The sequence below is a fragment of the Mirounga angustirostris genome, unplaced genomic scaffold, assembly GCF_029215605.1.
Source record: "Mirounga angustirostris isolate CCGP_5_RB_7025 unplaced genomic scaffold, mMirAng1.0.hap1 SCAF_9, whole genome shotgun sequence".
Lineage (NCBI taxonomy): Eukaryota > Metazoa > Chordata > Mammalia > Carnivora > Phocidae > Mirounga > Mirounga angustirostris.
Genome location: NW_026991717.1, coordinates 100,222,465 through 100,238,866, shown reverse-complemented (window position 1 = coordinate 100,238,866; position 16,402 = coordinate 100,222,465). Strand labels below are relative to the sequence as shown.

The window sequence follows — 16,402 nt, the reverse complement described above, 5'->3', positions numbered from 1 at the left end:
ATTTAAAGATGCTGTGTTTTAGGGACGCCTGGGTGGCTCAGTTGTTGGGCATCTGCCTTCGGCTCAGGTCATGATCCCAGGGTCCTGGGATCGAGCCCCGCATCGGGCTCCTTGCTCTGCAAGAAGCCTGCTTCTCCCTCTCCCACTCCCCCTGCTTGTGTTCCCTCTCTCGCTGTGTCTCTCGTTGTCAAATAAATAAATAAAATCTTTAAAAAAAAAAAAATAAAGATGCTGTGTTTTAAAAATACCAAATATACGTGTTAAAATGTACATTTAAATCAGCTCAAGAAATACACATATTGGTTCAGGTGCACTTTTGTTTAGATGCTCACCATTTCATCCATTTCTTAAGCAAAATTAAGCATTTAAAAAATAATTTTCCATTGGGCAAAGATTATATTTTGCCAGATATTGTTTCTCCTGAAACCATTTTCTCTTTCCTTCTTGTGCTTGCCCCTTAAGATACCTAGAAAGTAAATGCCATCTCCTACATTGCCAGTTTTGGGTTTTTAAAATTATCTTTCCTCTAAAAGAAGAATAGAAAAACATGACTTGTTATTGTAATTCACTTAAGACCCATTCTGGCTAATGCAAGAATACCTGATGGATGGAGAAAAGAAAAATGATTGTGAAACCAGTCACAGATATGAAATACAATAAAAATCCCAGAATACAAAATTGCTAATAATCAGAATTACTTAATAATGAAGAAATTAATTAGGTTCTCCAGAGAGCAAGAATAATAATTATGACTAGAAGTACAAAAACATAAGCATCTAAAATTACAGAAAACTGAAATTTTCAGTAACAGAGAAAGGGTTAAATAAATTATGTATCATCCAAACAATGAAACGGTATGCATCCATTATAAACTACATATTCGGAATGGCATACTATTGATAACTATTGAAGCTGAACGTCAGGCATCTAGGAATTTATCACATTATTCTATTTTTATGCCTAAATTTTCCATAAAATATGTTTTATATAAATACAGTTTCTAAAACTATTTAGTGACACAGGAAAATGCTCATGATATAACATTAAGCTAAATGGGTGAAGACAGTAAAATACAAACTATAGAAAGTACGTAATTTTAATTTTGTAAAAAAACATACATATACACAGAGAAGACAACCTAGAAGGAAATGCTCTAAAATGATAGCAATGCGTGGCTCTGGATAGCAGATCAATGATAATTCTTATTTTCTTCTTTTACTTTTCCATATTTAAAAATGTCTTAACGATGAATAGATTTTACTTTTATAATTAGCAAAATGACAGGGAAGAATTCATATTTGGGGAAAAAAAGAAGACAAGAGAGTACAGCTCAGGAGAATGAGCTGCCTACACATAATGGATTCTTAGACACTGCATGAGATCAAAAGAAGACCAAATCAAGTTGACCATCTGAAAGGAGCTTACAAGCTATTTGAGGAGGTAACTTCAACATAAAAAGATATGTAATGCTACCAGGCTGAAGACACGTGTTGAATGAGGTGCTCTTACAAGTGCTACAGTAGTTTAAAAAAAAAAGTCACAGAGCCTAGTGGTTGAAGAATGATGACCTCATTAGGCTACCGGAGACTGGGCTCTGATGGACGAGTGGGATTTATAGAAGGGGAGATGGAAGGACCTTGGAGGAAGAGGGTAAGTTTGAGTTTAAGGCATACATGGGGCAAGAGAAAATGTGGAACACACAGCAAATCATTTTGGCTGAAACAGGGTTCATATAGACTAGTGAGAAATGGAGCTGCCAAATCAGGTTAGAATGAAGGATTTCAGCCTCATCAGACTCCATGCCCCTTTTGTAATCTTGTAATGAAAATCACAGATAATATAATCTAAGCTACACATAATTCTAAGAAATCAATGTTATGGCCTACCTATGATATAAAAAAGAAATAAAAGGAAAATAATTTATAACTGTAACACACATAATGATGATATGTACACTTTCAGGCACGAGATCTTTAGAAGACATAACGAAGTGGTCAGATCCTTGCCCCTCTGCAACCATCACGAGGCAAAGCTACACAGGCAGACGTATATGCCAATTACAAACCACAGGTCATGGTGCCAACACGGGAAGCAACTCTTGGCAAAGTCTCAAAGCAAACAGAATACGCACTTCCATCTACTTAAATTGTGCCAAAAAACACCTTTTGCTTACACAGTTGGCTGTAGGCTCTGATAATCATCAATGGGGCTTTTCACGTCTCTTGCCTGGTGGACATCTGAATGCCAATGGGGCAATTCTCCGGTGTGGGCGACTGCCCTGTGCACTGCAGGGCTTCTAGCATCATCGCCCATTAAATGCCACTAGTAAATCACGCCTTAATGTTGTGAAAACCAACAACATCCCACAAATTTCTGAAGTACCCCGCTGAGACCACAACCAGTATTGCTGAGAACCACTGGGACAGAATCAGCATTTCTTGCTGGGGGTACCACTGGCATTCTAGGCAGGACAATTTCTCTTGGGCATGGCTCTCTCCTGCATTGTAGGATGCTGGGTATCCTATCATCAGGTGCTAAAAATCCAGTCACGGCGATAACCAAAAAAACAGCCCCTCATCCATTCTCTCTGGGGTGTTACCCTTCTGCCTTTCAAAGAAACTAACTGAGGGCGCCTGGGTGGCTCAGTTGGTTAAGCGACTGCCTTCGGCTCAGGTCATGATCCTGGAGTCCCTGGATCGAGTCCCGCATCAGGCTTCCTGCTCGGCAGGGAGTCTGCTTCTCCCTCTGACCCTCCCCCCTCTCATGTGCTCTCTCTTGTTCTCTCTCTCTCAAATAAATAAATAAAATCTTTAAAAAAAAAAAAAGAAACTGAGATCTTGGAAGATTTGAATGACAAGTTACACAACCGAGTGAAAGAGATGCATCTACGATGCATCTGTCAAAGAAATTAAGTTCAGAATCATGTGAACAGAAAATGAAAACTGTAATAAAAGTATCTGTGAATGCCTACTAACACTTGACTATCTATCAACCCCTAAGGTAGCCTTTGGTGACTTCCGGAAGGAGCTAGCTACTACAAACCCTGTCGCCTGGGAGTCTGGGAAGTACAATGTTCAAGAGTTGACCACATTTGGGTTTTCATGCCATTCAAGTGGGAAGGTCAGCTTGGAGTGAGGCATGAAAAGAATGTGGTGTGACTCCTTCGAGAGACTCAGCAGGACTGACGGAGTGGCCATGATGTGGCTAGGAGAGAGGAAAGGGGACGACTCAAAGACACTCAGGAGAAAGAAAAGGGAAGATAAACTGGCCTTACCCGTGTCTTCCCACCTTTTATAACCCAGGCCCTTTTCAAATAGACATTTTTAAGAACTCTCTGTCTCCTTAACCTGCTTTATTTTTCGTCATAGCACTTTCCACCACCCACAGTGTCAACCACACCACAGGCACGGAAATATTCAGTGAAATAATTCATTCAACAAATACTTATTTGCATGCCTGCAATATTTGATGTTCTCTTTCTGATGCTGGGGAAAGAAAGTCAACAAAACTAACAACACCCTTCTTTCATGGGCTTTACATTCTAGTGGGGGGGGCGTTCGGATGACAAACAGATAAGTAATGTAATACATCTTACAGTGATGAACATGATGCCTTAAGTAAATCAGGGTAAGGGGTTTAAAGAAGGTGGTTAGAAAGGCTTCTCTGAGGAGAATATAAAGACCCGAAGGATGTAAAGAAGTGATTTGTGCAGACATCTAGGGAAAGAGCAATCAGAGGGAACTCCTGTCTTATTTGAAAACTGAAGTTAAGATATATCATGATTAAAACAAAATCAAAGGAATGGAATTTGTTTTCAAATGAAGGGAAATGCTATGCCTTGCATACAGCTGTATCTTCATCTTCTAACATGGTATGTGTTCCTTCCCATAAAAAACATAGTTCTGAATAGACACAAAATAAAAATTTTGAATAAATGAATGACACAAACCACCTTATTACCGCCTGGAAAGACATATGTCCTTCCCATACTGAGAATCACTGGCTCTAATTGATGTTAATATCATTTGGCCTCAAATAAATTTGCTTACAGTTGAGTCTTGCTACTTAAATTGGTAAAATAAGTTTGATGCAGAATAGACCAGGAAAATATCTACATGGAAAATCCAACATAAGTATCCATACTACATATGACTATAAGTTTCCCACACATTGGAGTGAAGAAATGAGGCTTTTTGACCCAGCAGGTCTCTCTATGAATCAGAAAACCATCAGTTTTGATAGGCCCGTAGCTGTCATTGTTTCTATACATCTGTAGGCATTCCTGATAGATGAGTACATAAATTAGTCTGTCTTTAGAAAATTTCACACACAATAAATCATTGATCCATTTTAACCTTTGTCCCACCTCTAATGTGTCTTAAGTTGGCATAAAACAGACCAAACTCTAAAATGAGAACTTTCCAGGATAAAGTACTAATTTGAGCTCTTTGACATGCTGTTCAGACAATGCAAATACAGAAATGTCTTGATTCTTAATATATAAGCTGTATACATTTTAATAACTTAAAACCTTCCTGAGAGGATTAAAGTAAAACTGAGCAGTTACTTCTTCCTTCCTTCTGGAAAACTAAATGACACCGCACAGGGGGAGAAAAATAAGCTTTTGATAGAAATATCACTTGCTCTCAAAAATCGTTTTCCTACCAACAGGCTGCATCAAAATTTAACACTTCCCAGCAAAGTCACACTATAAGAATGGAAAGGAAAAAAAACATATATAAGAAAGAGTGTTCATAAATTAGAAAGTAAAAACAGATGCCCCCAAGGAAAAGGAGACAGAGAATAAAAACCACAACTGGACCATAAATATAGAGAAAAGTACCATCAAAGAAATGCACCTGAAAATAATAAGAGCCTATCAAAAAGATGTCTTTTGTTTGTTTTTAGTGATAGCCATTGTAGAAAAAAGTGTACGGAAGTCAGTACTTAAATGTTCATAGGAACGTTCATTGGGCCAAACTTTCAGAAGGATGATATGGTTAACACACTACATACAAAATTTTAAGAGTGTGTGACCAGAAATTGCACTTATAGGCAGAGATGCAAAGTAATAACCATGTTTTAAAGGATGTTTATCACAGAATTGCAAGCAACTGGAAATAACCTAAATGACCATGGAAGGCACAACCATACCGTGAAATGCTATACAGTCACTAAAAATATTGTTGTGAGAAAATCCATGGTGATGCAGTAATATACGAATGACATATTCAGTTTAAACAGATAGTTTAAATAGATTTTTTCACAGAACAGCACATAAACACATAGATACTGCAATATGTTCATGTGGTCCTAATTTTGTGTATGTGTGTAAACAAATTTATTTGTGTATTTGTGCTAGGAAAGAAGACGAAATGAATTCAATAAAAGGAAAAACAGGATCATAGGTGCTATTTATGTGATTTTCTCCCTTTTTCAATTTTTCTGTCATAGAAACGCAATTCTTCCAAGAATGTTGTCTTTTTAAGAACTCTTCTACCCAATTTGCTAGGATCTGATTTGCACAATTTGATAAATCTTTTCAGACACAGGAGAAAGTACACTTAATAAAATAGACTTCTCAGTAATAGCTTTTGTGTCAAATTCCATCTCATCCATTTAATGCTTCTAATTCTCTATATTATAATCTGATCTAGTATAAACTTAGCTTGGGATATTTATTTTAATCAGAAAACATGTTAACAATTGTGTTGCCAAGCAACTGGGTAAAGGGCAGTAATGGAAAGATCTTCTATTTCGAGTAATTAAATCATATTAAAAGTTAAATAATAACCCAAACATAATTATCTAGTTCATTCCATCGAACAAATTTTACTTTTAGTGCCCACTACGTGCTAAGTACTGTACTGATCATTAATTTGACAGAGACTTCTTCAGTGCTTTGGACCCGAGATAAAAGAAAACTCAAGTCTAGAGGGTTAATCTGAACAGTTGCCCTTAAGCCTAAAGCCCAGTAGAACAGTTCCTCTGAAAAAAATTCCTCTGCTGCATAAAGAAGACCCTGGATGTTTTATCCCTCAGCTGCTATGTCTTATCTGTAAGCTTTCCAACTCCCGCATATGCAAGACACCCCACCCTAAACCCAAACCTCAACACTGAAATACAATTTGCCGAAGATGAAGTCAGTCTAGCACTTAATCACAATTCCGATGGTAAAATAATGCTGTGCTTTATTTGAATCACATTTCAGTGAAAGCAGGCTAACGGAAGCCACCTGTTACTTGCATAGACCCCTCTTTCAGCAGCTCAACAACAAAATACTATAAATATTCATTCTTTATGAAATTGCTCAAAGGTCGCTTTGAAGGGGAAGGTTATCAATGGGACAGTTGGCAATAAACTAGCTGTATTTAAAGACTCCACATCTGCATTTTAAGGGGCACTGGTAATCGAGAGCATTGTAATACACTATTACTAGGAAAATTAATGGAAAATATTACGAAGCGTATAATTTCTAAGACCATTGTATTTGATAATTTAACTGTGAACATAATAATCATTTAAAATTCTATAAAATACTATTTGCCCGAGCAGCATGCACCTCTTTTCAAAAAGTTCACTGAATAATATCAGTGTTACAAATAACCTCCTTAACCTGCTGTAGCAACAGCCTGGATTTCCAACAGCTGTCAAAATAGATTCCAGTATCCATTCTACTCAAGTGTGTTAGGAGAAGATCTTAAAACTGTCAGGAGTGTCAGGAGGTGGGTAACTTAGTATAAAATGTAACCCAGCTGACTCCACCACCGACAGAGAAATGGAGAAAGCGTGAAGCAGCTCCAAGAGAAAAGATTATTCAAAGAGAGAAGGACAAGGAGGAGATCAGGTCCAAGAACAGGTTAAATCCCAGCTCCATGCTCAGACACAATGGGTTTTATCCAATAGGAGCCACAAACCAGAATTCTGAAAAGACGCGTCATTCATTCCCCGAACAGAGGAGCACCTCCTAGGTCGCCCTGCTGGAACTAGGGGCAATGCTCGTTTAGGGCAGAGTTGCCGGATGCAAGCAAATAAAAATACAGGACCCCCAGTTAATTTTGAATTGCAGATCCACCACAAAGAGTTGTTTAGCACTATACGTGCTCTAAGTATGCCCCCATGATTCATAGGGTATCTGCAATTCAAAGTTAACTAACTGGACATCCTGTATTTTATCTGGCAGCCTACACAAAGGTCTTCAAACACAGGCCTTTCCCTCTGGGAGCCAATGTTCCAGTGCAGGATATTGATATAAAAAGGTAAACATTTTGAACTTTTTATTTTAAAAAATCTACTCTCCTATGCATTTCACCAGGATTCACTAATTTTTCATCTTTGTCACCTTACATGTAACTCTTTGAGAGTGAGTTGCAGACATCAGGTTCCTTTAACCCAAAAGACTTCAGTATGCATCTCCTAATAATAAGGACATCTTCTGATGTGACCAAGGTATAGTTTTATTAAGGAAATTTTAAATTGTATATTATCCCCATTATCCTCTATAATGGATAGAGTCCACATTCAAATTTCACCAATTGTCCCACTATCCTTTATGGCAATGTTTTTTTTCCCAATCTAGGCTCCAATCCAGAACCCCATGTTGCACTTAGCTGTCCCCTCTCTGTAGGTTTCCTTTACTCTGGAACAGTTCCTCAGCTAACACAGCAATTGCAACCCAGCATGCTAGGTGTTGAGCTGGTGGTGTGTAGAGGGGGTGTGGGAGCACCGGGGACCATGGGGCACCTCCTTCACTTGCCTTCACACACCCATATCCACTCCACCCAAGGACCAAACCATAGCTGATGAACACCACTTGCTTTTTTAACTCTCGAGGAGTTCAACAAAATATCCAAGCATTTCCTGTTTTACCTCTGCAAGTCTCACCTCTCTCAATGAGAAGAGGGGAAAGTCTGAAAGAAAACCAACAGCAGCGATTCACCTCCAAATTACTTCTGTCTACAATACCATGAACTCAAATATACACACCACAATTATTTCCATGTAATCCACCCGCAGCGTAAATATCAGAATCACATAGGAGGTTCAAGTTCGACCTTACAGCTCACAATTTCGATATTTTAACTGTGCTCAGATCATCTGCAAGTACCACAGTAATCCGGAAAATGTGCTATCACAGCTCATTCTGCCACAAAAAGGAAATGTGAGAATAGGGAGGTTTTGTGAAAAACAAATGACAAGAAACCATTCTCCTTTTCCAACTAACACTTGTTTGGCAACAGGTAAAGGCGGAAGTAATATTAAAGAATAAAAAGCCAAGCATAATTATTTTCTTGTTTAGCTGAGGTATACAAAAATACGCAAAGGTTTCCCACTAAATGGTTTTAAGTTGGATAACAACTTTTATGAGGAGTCACTTCTTTAATAATAAAACAAAACAAAACAAAACCCAAACCGTAATTATCACAAATTTTTAAAGAATCCAGACCTGCCAATTTATGCATAGAGTCCCTATGCCTTCAATGACTTCATGAACACTCATACTGTGACATCTGCAGACGGAAGTGCAATGGTCACAACACAGCATTTTAGGTAGTTTTCCCCAAAAGACATTCTTTAGCCCTGACATCTGAGACCTTCATACTCATAAAGAATGCACCCAATAATCTAATCAATTAAAAGGATGAAAGTGGACACAAACGGAACTTGGACAAGTTACAGCCAGGCCAGGCTGTGGGGACTGCGGGTCAGAGGCTCCAACTCCTGACCGAATCATCAGAGTCAGGCGTTTTTCCAGGCCCAGAGGTGGCCAGTGTTCACCAAGAGAATCTTGCTAGTGAGCGAAAGCTCTGGAAAAAGAAGCCATGCTTATCTCTCCCTAGACCTTTTAAACACTCACATTCCTGAATTTTGTACCCCACTGTTTCAGTGAGTCCTTTGAGAATAATGCCAGCCTGCATTTGTATAATGTGATGCAGATTACAAAGTCCTATCTGCATGTATAATCCCACTTCGTCCTGGTAGTAACCCTGTGACTTTCAGAGGGTCAACTCCATTCACAGATGAGGAAACGGAAGTTCCAAATTTAAATAATGTTCACAAGGTGACACACTTCTAAATAAGGAGGCCAAGACCCCGACCCGGGGCTTCTGTAACAGACTGAAAAGTGACAGCATCTATTTCTCTCATCTCCTCTGGTCTTCATCACATACCTCTTGGTAACAGCACTGGGATTATCATCACGTCCTACTTTATGATTAAATCTTTTTGCAGTTAGGTTTTTCTCACAACCAAGATGTAAACCCCTTGTGGACTAGGGCTAGGAGTTCAATTTCTTTGTACTCATTCACCATTCTTTCAACAAACACATACTGAGACCACCTAGGTGCCATGCACACTATTAAGTGCTGGCGGAGGAAAGTGAGGAAGACGCAGCCTAGCCTGGAAGGTGGATGATGGCAACCCCCTGTGACTGGTGGGGTAAAAGAGGTACCCGCAGGGTGCCAGCAAGCCGTAAGGGGTCGGGGGACACCCTCAGGAGGAGTTGTGCTTGGTCCACCACAGCACCATGCAAAGGAACGCTTCACCAACCAGTGAATGAAATCCCTCCCGTAGGCATGGGGACAGTCATGAACAACACTTAGCTTTCTGCTGGGATTTAGAGTGACTCCAGAGTGGCCAAGTCAGATTCCCCAAGAGGACGTTATGGAACTGTGATGATGCTAAAATAAAGCCAAACCTTTCTACACTGTAACTCTTTGGTATTTCAAAATACGAATACCAGCCATCTTCCAATAAAAACAAATCTGTGCTTTACTGTGAGTAAAGAAACGAAAAGGAGGGGGTTATGGACATGACTTCGAGGAGACCAACCTGATGAATAGCCTTTGACACTCAGGTAAAGAGAGCATCAAATAATCCTTGAATGGGGTGACCGTGGCAGCCACAGGAAAATGGCACGATACCGAGGTCTAGGTCATCGACGGTCGGAAAGTGACCGAGGGTAACAGCAGACCTTCCCCACTGGCAGGTACCCCCAGCTGACCTCAGTCTTTCCAAATCTTCAACAGAGGGGCTGCCATAGATAAAGTCTGTCCCACCTCCTGAATTTCAGGCTATTAGAAAATGAAATAAGCAGGATTCACTCTTATACCAACTGTTAACATATGTTTTCCTAAACTAATCTTCAGAAATTTTCTACCATTTACAAACAATGGGAGAGCTTGTTTTAACTTAGAGCCCTCAAGTTGGTGCTTTGCCCAATTCCAGATCCTAAGGAGATCCTGATCCAGCTCATCAATTGCTAGTTTGTCAACGTCAAGGATGCCATGAGCTATTAGATAACACATTCCTCATTCTTTCCTCTCCGCAGCCGGCAGAGCCTGTTTCCCTCCCCAAGTCCTGCCCGTTCATGCACAGGCGGCAGAAGCCTCCGTTCCACAAGTCTTCCTTAAAGAAAGGGAAATGTATGAATCGATGCTTTTCACTAATTAAAAAAAAAAAAAAAAGCCAATGGAAAGAAGAGGCCAAGCCATATCAAGCTACATAGGATTAAAATGGACAAGCCAAAAAGAATTCTTCCAAGATTAGATTTCTAAAATGTCAGAGAGAAACCTATTAAAATTATCATTAAACATCCTTACGTACTTTTCATTTAACCGCCAACATTTTTATTTACCTAAGAACTGGAAGAGCCCTGCAGCATTCAGGTGGTGGTGAGGACTCAATACAGGCTTTTGGATCAGAAACAACTCAGGGACCTTAGTTACCTTTCCAACCGCTCTCAACCTAAGCTCCCTCATCCAGAAAATGGAGATAAGATCTGCTTTGTGGATTTACATTTTGAAACCAGTTAATAAGCACTTACTATGTGCTAAACTCTGGGTCATAAGTACATTATCTAATTACTACAATATAGTATATTTAATTTTTACAACCATTAGTTCTGCTTCTTTGTATCATTCATCTGTTCAATAACTGGAGATAACAGTTGTGTATATGTGTAGCTATCTGCACAGTGCCCGACACATAGAAAGTGCTTTTTAAAAAAAGAAAGAGGGGCGCCAGGTGGCTCAGTCAGTTAAGCTCTGCCTTCAGCTCAGGTCGTGATCTCAGGGTCCTGGGACTGAGCCCCGCATCAGGCTCCCTGCTTAGCAGAGAGCCAGCTCTTCCCTCTGTCCCTCCTCCCACTTGTTCTCTCAACCTCTCTCTCTCTCAAATAAATAAAGTCTTTTTAAAAATTTTTTAAAAGAAAGAAAAGGTAGCTATTACCCTACAAAGAATATATCGTATGGTCACTTTTAGAACCACACAGAAAAAAACAAAAAAAGATTTGGAGATAGAGATCGCAATTATGAGTTACCTTTGCTAATAAATAACTGACACTCTCAGGGCTTTATCACTGTTCTTGTCTGACTCTAAAGAAACGAGATCAATTCAGTTCGTTACATCTTTTCTTAAACAGGGTGGCCCTACTCATCATGGTGATCCAACCTCACCTCACTGCCTACTTCAAAAAAGAAGAGAAAATCACTCTACGTATTTCTTAAACAAAAGCCACAAATCGGGGGCACCAACAGGCCAAGAGGTAGAGAAGGAATCCACCGGAAAGAATCTGAAGAAGACTTTTAAGACCACCCTTCTTCATTCACTCATTATCTCTCTCCCTTTCTCCTCTGGTCCCAACAGCTTTGTTTTCTTATCTTTATTCCTGATTCACCTAAGCCATAGAATAAGGTTAGAAGAGACTTTGGAGATCATCGAAGAGGTCACAGTTTCTTTTTTTAAAGAAACCCACAGGGTCCCTACAGTGAGGAAGCACGTGGAATAGTCTGGAAGTCAGACTGCTTGTCTCCTCTAGGACCAATGGAATAATGACAGTTCCTATCTCATTTCATAGGGTTGTTGGGACGCATACATGGGATAATGGATGCAAAGAATTCAGTAATGTGCAGGCACTCGGTAACCAGGAGCCGGTCTTATTGAGAAGCATTATTCGGTGCCCAGCACTGTTCTGAATGCTCGCCCACCCCTGGTGAAAGCCCAGCCACTGCCTCCTATGGCAGCTTAAGCCACTGTCTGGGAGCTCTAACCATCATAAAGTTCTTCTTTACTTTGAGCTAAAGGAACTTCAGCTTCTATATACTATCCTCTACACAGATACGGAATTAAAGCCCTCAACTCCAAGCCAGATTTTCAAGGGACCAATGACAGCTGTCACGTTCTCTGCGTACCTTTTTCTCCAGCCTAAATGTTCCCCTGGTTCTTCAAGGGCCCCACCATCCTCTTTCCTCTGGCCACATCCTCACCTGTCCATCTCCCTCAAAGTGTGCACCAGAACTGCTCCCCGGACTCAAGGGGCAGCCTGGCCGGCAGAGAAGACCTATTTCTGAAGACAATATTATTATATACTATATTATACATATAATGTATTATTAAAGGTCTAGTGGCTTTGGGGGCAACCGCATCATGTCATTATTCCTTCTAAACTCTAAGTCTACTAAAAGCCAGAAGTCCTTTTCCTGCACGCTACTGCGGGGCCGTGCCCCTTCCAGCTGGGGTCTAGGGGATACAAATGTAGGGGCTCTGCTTACGGCGATTTAACAGTCATCCTGTTATATTCAAGGATGTGGCTCACGAATCTGTCATCAGGCCCCCAGCTATCCCCCGAGGTTCATCTGTGCATTTGAGAACTGCACCTTCTCAGCAGGGTTTACACTCTAGTCCTGGCTGTAGCCACCAGCCTTGGGCAGGTATAACCTGACACCACCGTGCCTGTTGTACCACTTCTCTCTAGCTTTCTGCCTTGTGGCTTCTCTGACACCACAGTGCGGGACCCTGGACAAGGCTGAGCACTCACAACGTGCAAACCGGGTAGTGCAGAAACATGGTACCCTGGGGCAGCCCTTGACCAAGGGGAGAGCGGAGCCATGGATAAATGCCGCCTGTCTATCCCTTCTGAGGCACGCTCAGTGGCGGTGAAGGTGGATAACGTAATCCTGTGTTGGCTTTCCTTCCTTCCGTTTCTCTCTGCAGTACCCTCTCCTGTCCCCGGGATCAGTGCTCTCCATAAACTACCTGAACACCAGCCCCTGCCTAGGGCTCTGCTTTCTTGGGGACCCCAGGCTAAGTCACACGTCAACACGAATAATGAGGTAGCTAGAACATGTGAGCTCTGAGGAAGAGCACCAGAGTCCCCCCTTAAGGCTGACAGAGGCCGGAGCGAGGCCTGCCTGTCAGTGAAGCCACTCGAAGGCACATAGCTAGACTCTGATCCAGCCTCCACGTCTCCATTTTATTCAGCAGGAAACAAGGGGATTTGCCAAAGGCTGTGCTAAAATTCAGATAGGGGATGGCTACCAGAATTCCTGTGATCTGCCCAGAACATAGAAGTCTCTTCTATGCTATCTCGATTCCTTTCCCCTTCTCCCATCAAAAAGGAAATGACATTCGTTCTCCACGACCCATTCTTTCCCTTCTTAGGAAAACAAGGCCACTTCCTATTTCCTCATCCAAAGGCTCTCAAATCAAGTTTCAATTACTCTTCTGGTATCTGACACCAGATTAGTGTTAACTTCACAGGACCCTGCACAGAACCTACTTTCTCCCTGCTTTCTTCTTTTACAAACAGAGACAATGTTATTTCTCGAGGTTGTCCTGATTCCCCTATTCCTTTACGGCTCTTCAGAAATTCGGGAGGGTTCAGCATTACCATTTTAGTCACACATTTCCATCACATATTGGGCGCACATCCTCACACAGAAATGTATACAATGAAAGTCAATGTTCTCTATGTATTTATGCTGCACACACAAACACTTGACTTCTACTGACAGATCAGGATGAGCTGCCTCAGAAATTCCGATGATTGTGCTGTATGGGAGAGCGCTGGGGAAGTAGGAAGAGATCTCTCCCATCCGGTCTCTGGAATTAACACTCCTGCTCTCTCCAGCTCCACTTTACAGCCCATAGCATCAGCAAAAAACGAATCTCTCCTGGAGCCTCATTTTCCATGGGACACTGATCATTAGAATGCCTAGAAATTCCAGCAGGGGCACCTCAAAAAAGCTCAGGGAAATGCTACAACAGAGCCCAGCGCTGCTTTCCTCAAACCCAGACTCATCTCGGGCTGGAAGAGATGGTTCGAATGCCTCTGAGCCAGGGGAAGAAATCACAGTGCTTGGACAGAGATGATCTTCAAACTGCTTTCCTTGGAGTTAGGGTTGGAGGTGGGAAAGGGGAGGGGCATCCACTTCCCATAAGCTTTCATGTGAAGTTTCATTTGTAGCAAACAAAAATCTTCTGATACACATCCATAACACTTGAATGCCAGTGCACCAATTACCTCTAAATAACCTTCCACCTCTAATAAGTCTACGATCTTCCCACTCAAAGAGTGGTCCACAGACCTGAAGCAGCTGCAGCCATCACCTTGGGCCTTATCCCAAACACAGACCTCCTCAATCAGAGCTTTCTGTTTAAAAAGATCCCCAAGCCATTTGTGAGCACATTATATTTTGAGAACTAGTCCAAGTCACTTTTGTCTCTTCCTACACCTGTTCAAAAGAACAGGTGTTCTGATCCAAGTAACATATAAAAGTATCCTGCTAGGAGGAGCCAAGAGAACTACTACTAAGTCTCATAATTTTATGGGTAATTTTAGGGATAAAAATATTAGCTGAGCAGGTGTTTCATTTTCCTACCTTTAAATGTTAGAAATCACAGAAGTATTTGGATTACTCCTTCCATCCAGGAATTCATTCCTGATGAACAACGGGCATCATGCTCCCCTACCTCTAATGTACTCATACTCATCCTTCAAAGGCCCAGGAAGCCTGCCCCTTTCATGGCTCAAGCACAGAATCCCCCTATATGTGTGGTTTCCTTAATAAAACTGCGTTAGAGATACTACAAAAGCAAGGAGTGTGTGAGCCTTAAAGCGCTTATTCAAAAGACACATTCAGGTTTACTCCTTCCACTCATAATTTCTTGCACTACCCAGCCCATCCTGTTCTCTCCCTTCCATTCAGCTCCAGGTCTGTTCTCTCGTGGGAACCCCGGTATTCAGTAACTGGTTATGGTCTAACCATTATATATATTGATGTTTGTTTTACCTCCACAACTCAAGTGTGAGTTCCTTGAGAAGAATCATTACACCTACTCACCTTTTGACATGGACCTCCCTCTCTGCTCGGGTAGTTGGTGAATGAATATGTCATGAGGAACTGGGTACCACGATTTCTTACCCAGTACTCTTTGCCAGGTACCAGTTGATGGTATCGCCTACTGTGTAAAAAAAACCCACTGAATCATTTGATTGATTTTTTTTTCCCTAGTAAACCAAGATGAGGAAAACTGTATTACAATGTTGCTATGTGGAGTGGGAGCAAATCCCTACAACTAGCTTAGGAATCCCACAGAGTCACGAGCTCCTGCATAAAAGCAAGCGATTGCGTCCCAAAGCCTACGCCAGCTTTTGGAATACAGGCTTCAGAACAAGGCCCTGGCCTCGGACTAGCTCACTGAGAGGGAAAGCTCGGCTCTCATTCTGCAAGTTCTGCCTTCTTTGGGAGATTCCTGCCTCAGGCAGCTTCCACAGAATCAAAAAATAGCTCAGAGGAGACATCTGATTCTGCATCCTAATCTATGAGAACTGGTGGAACTCAGGAAGGCCTTGGAAGGAATGATTAGGAGGAAGGGAAAGGAAGGAACCGGCTAAAACTCAAAGCAATAGCTGTATTTAAAAAAGAAAGAGAGCGCCACACCTTTCCTAGCAGGTGAGTTATATAGAGCCGTTCACTCAGAGATGCAAACCTCCAAATTTCTCTTCGGATCAAGGAAGAGAGGTATTTTCTGGTGTTGTCACACTTCTCTTTAGATTCACACCTGTGCAGGATATACTGGGAAGTTTCTGGCTACTTCTCAAGTCCTTGTGACCCTCATTTCACCCTGCTTTGTTTATTGAAACGTAAACAAACCAACTGGATTGCTGTTAAGTTTGTCTGCCTCTTACTCACTTTCACGGGACCTGTTTATAACACATACTCAGTTGCTGAAGCCCTTGAGCACCCAAGCTAAACAACCAAATCCAAGTTCTTCACAACAGAGGGCATAAATGTGCATGACCTGCCATCCGTCATGCTGGACTGACCTACAGAAAATGACACCTTAAGTGGAAAGTACTTCAGCTATAAAGTCCTTATACATTTTGTTCAACAAAATGACTTCTGCTTTTCGCATTTACCAACTGAAGGGAAAAAAAGTGTTGACAAGTTACGTAGGAACAGTGGGCCACGACTGAATTTTTTTAGGACCCAACATGATGAAGAATGGAAGAAAGCTGACGTGCAGAAGATGGAGTGAGGCAGACTTGTATCTTTTCAGGGGGTCAAGTCATCTCCACTCTCTTCTTGATAATCCTTTAGAATAGAAGAGTTCCTGTCAT

The 16,402-nt window shown here is 41.3% G+C and overlaps 1 protein-coding gene and 1 long non-coding RNA gene across 6 annotated transcripts in view; both read right to left on the bottom strand.

The window, feature by feature from the left end:
• Positions 1–16,402, bottom strand: part of SAMD4A (sterile alpha motif domain containing 4A) — a 206,657-nt gene that overhangs the window by 182,878 nt on the left and 7,377 nt on the right. The gene's annotated exons all lie outside the window — the stretch shown is intronic.
• Positions 1–16,402, bottom strand: part of LOC135361619 (uncharacterized) — a 43,601-nt gene that overhangs the window by 22,785 nt on the left and 4,414 nt on the right. The window contains exon 2 of the long non-coding RNA XR_010405193.1: positions 1–16,402. This exon is cut by the window's left edge and continues 22,785 nt beyond it. This is a non-coding gene — a long non-coding RNA (uncharacterized LOC135361619).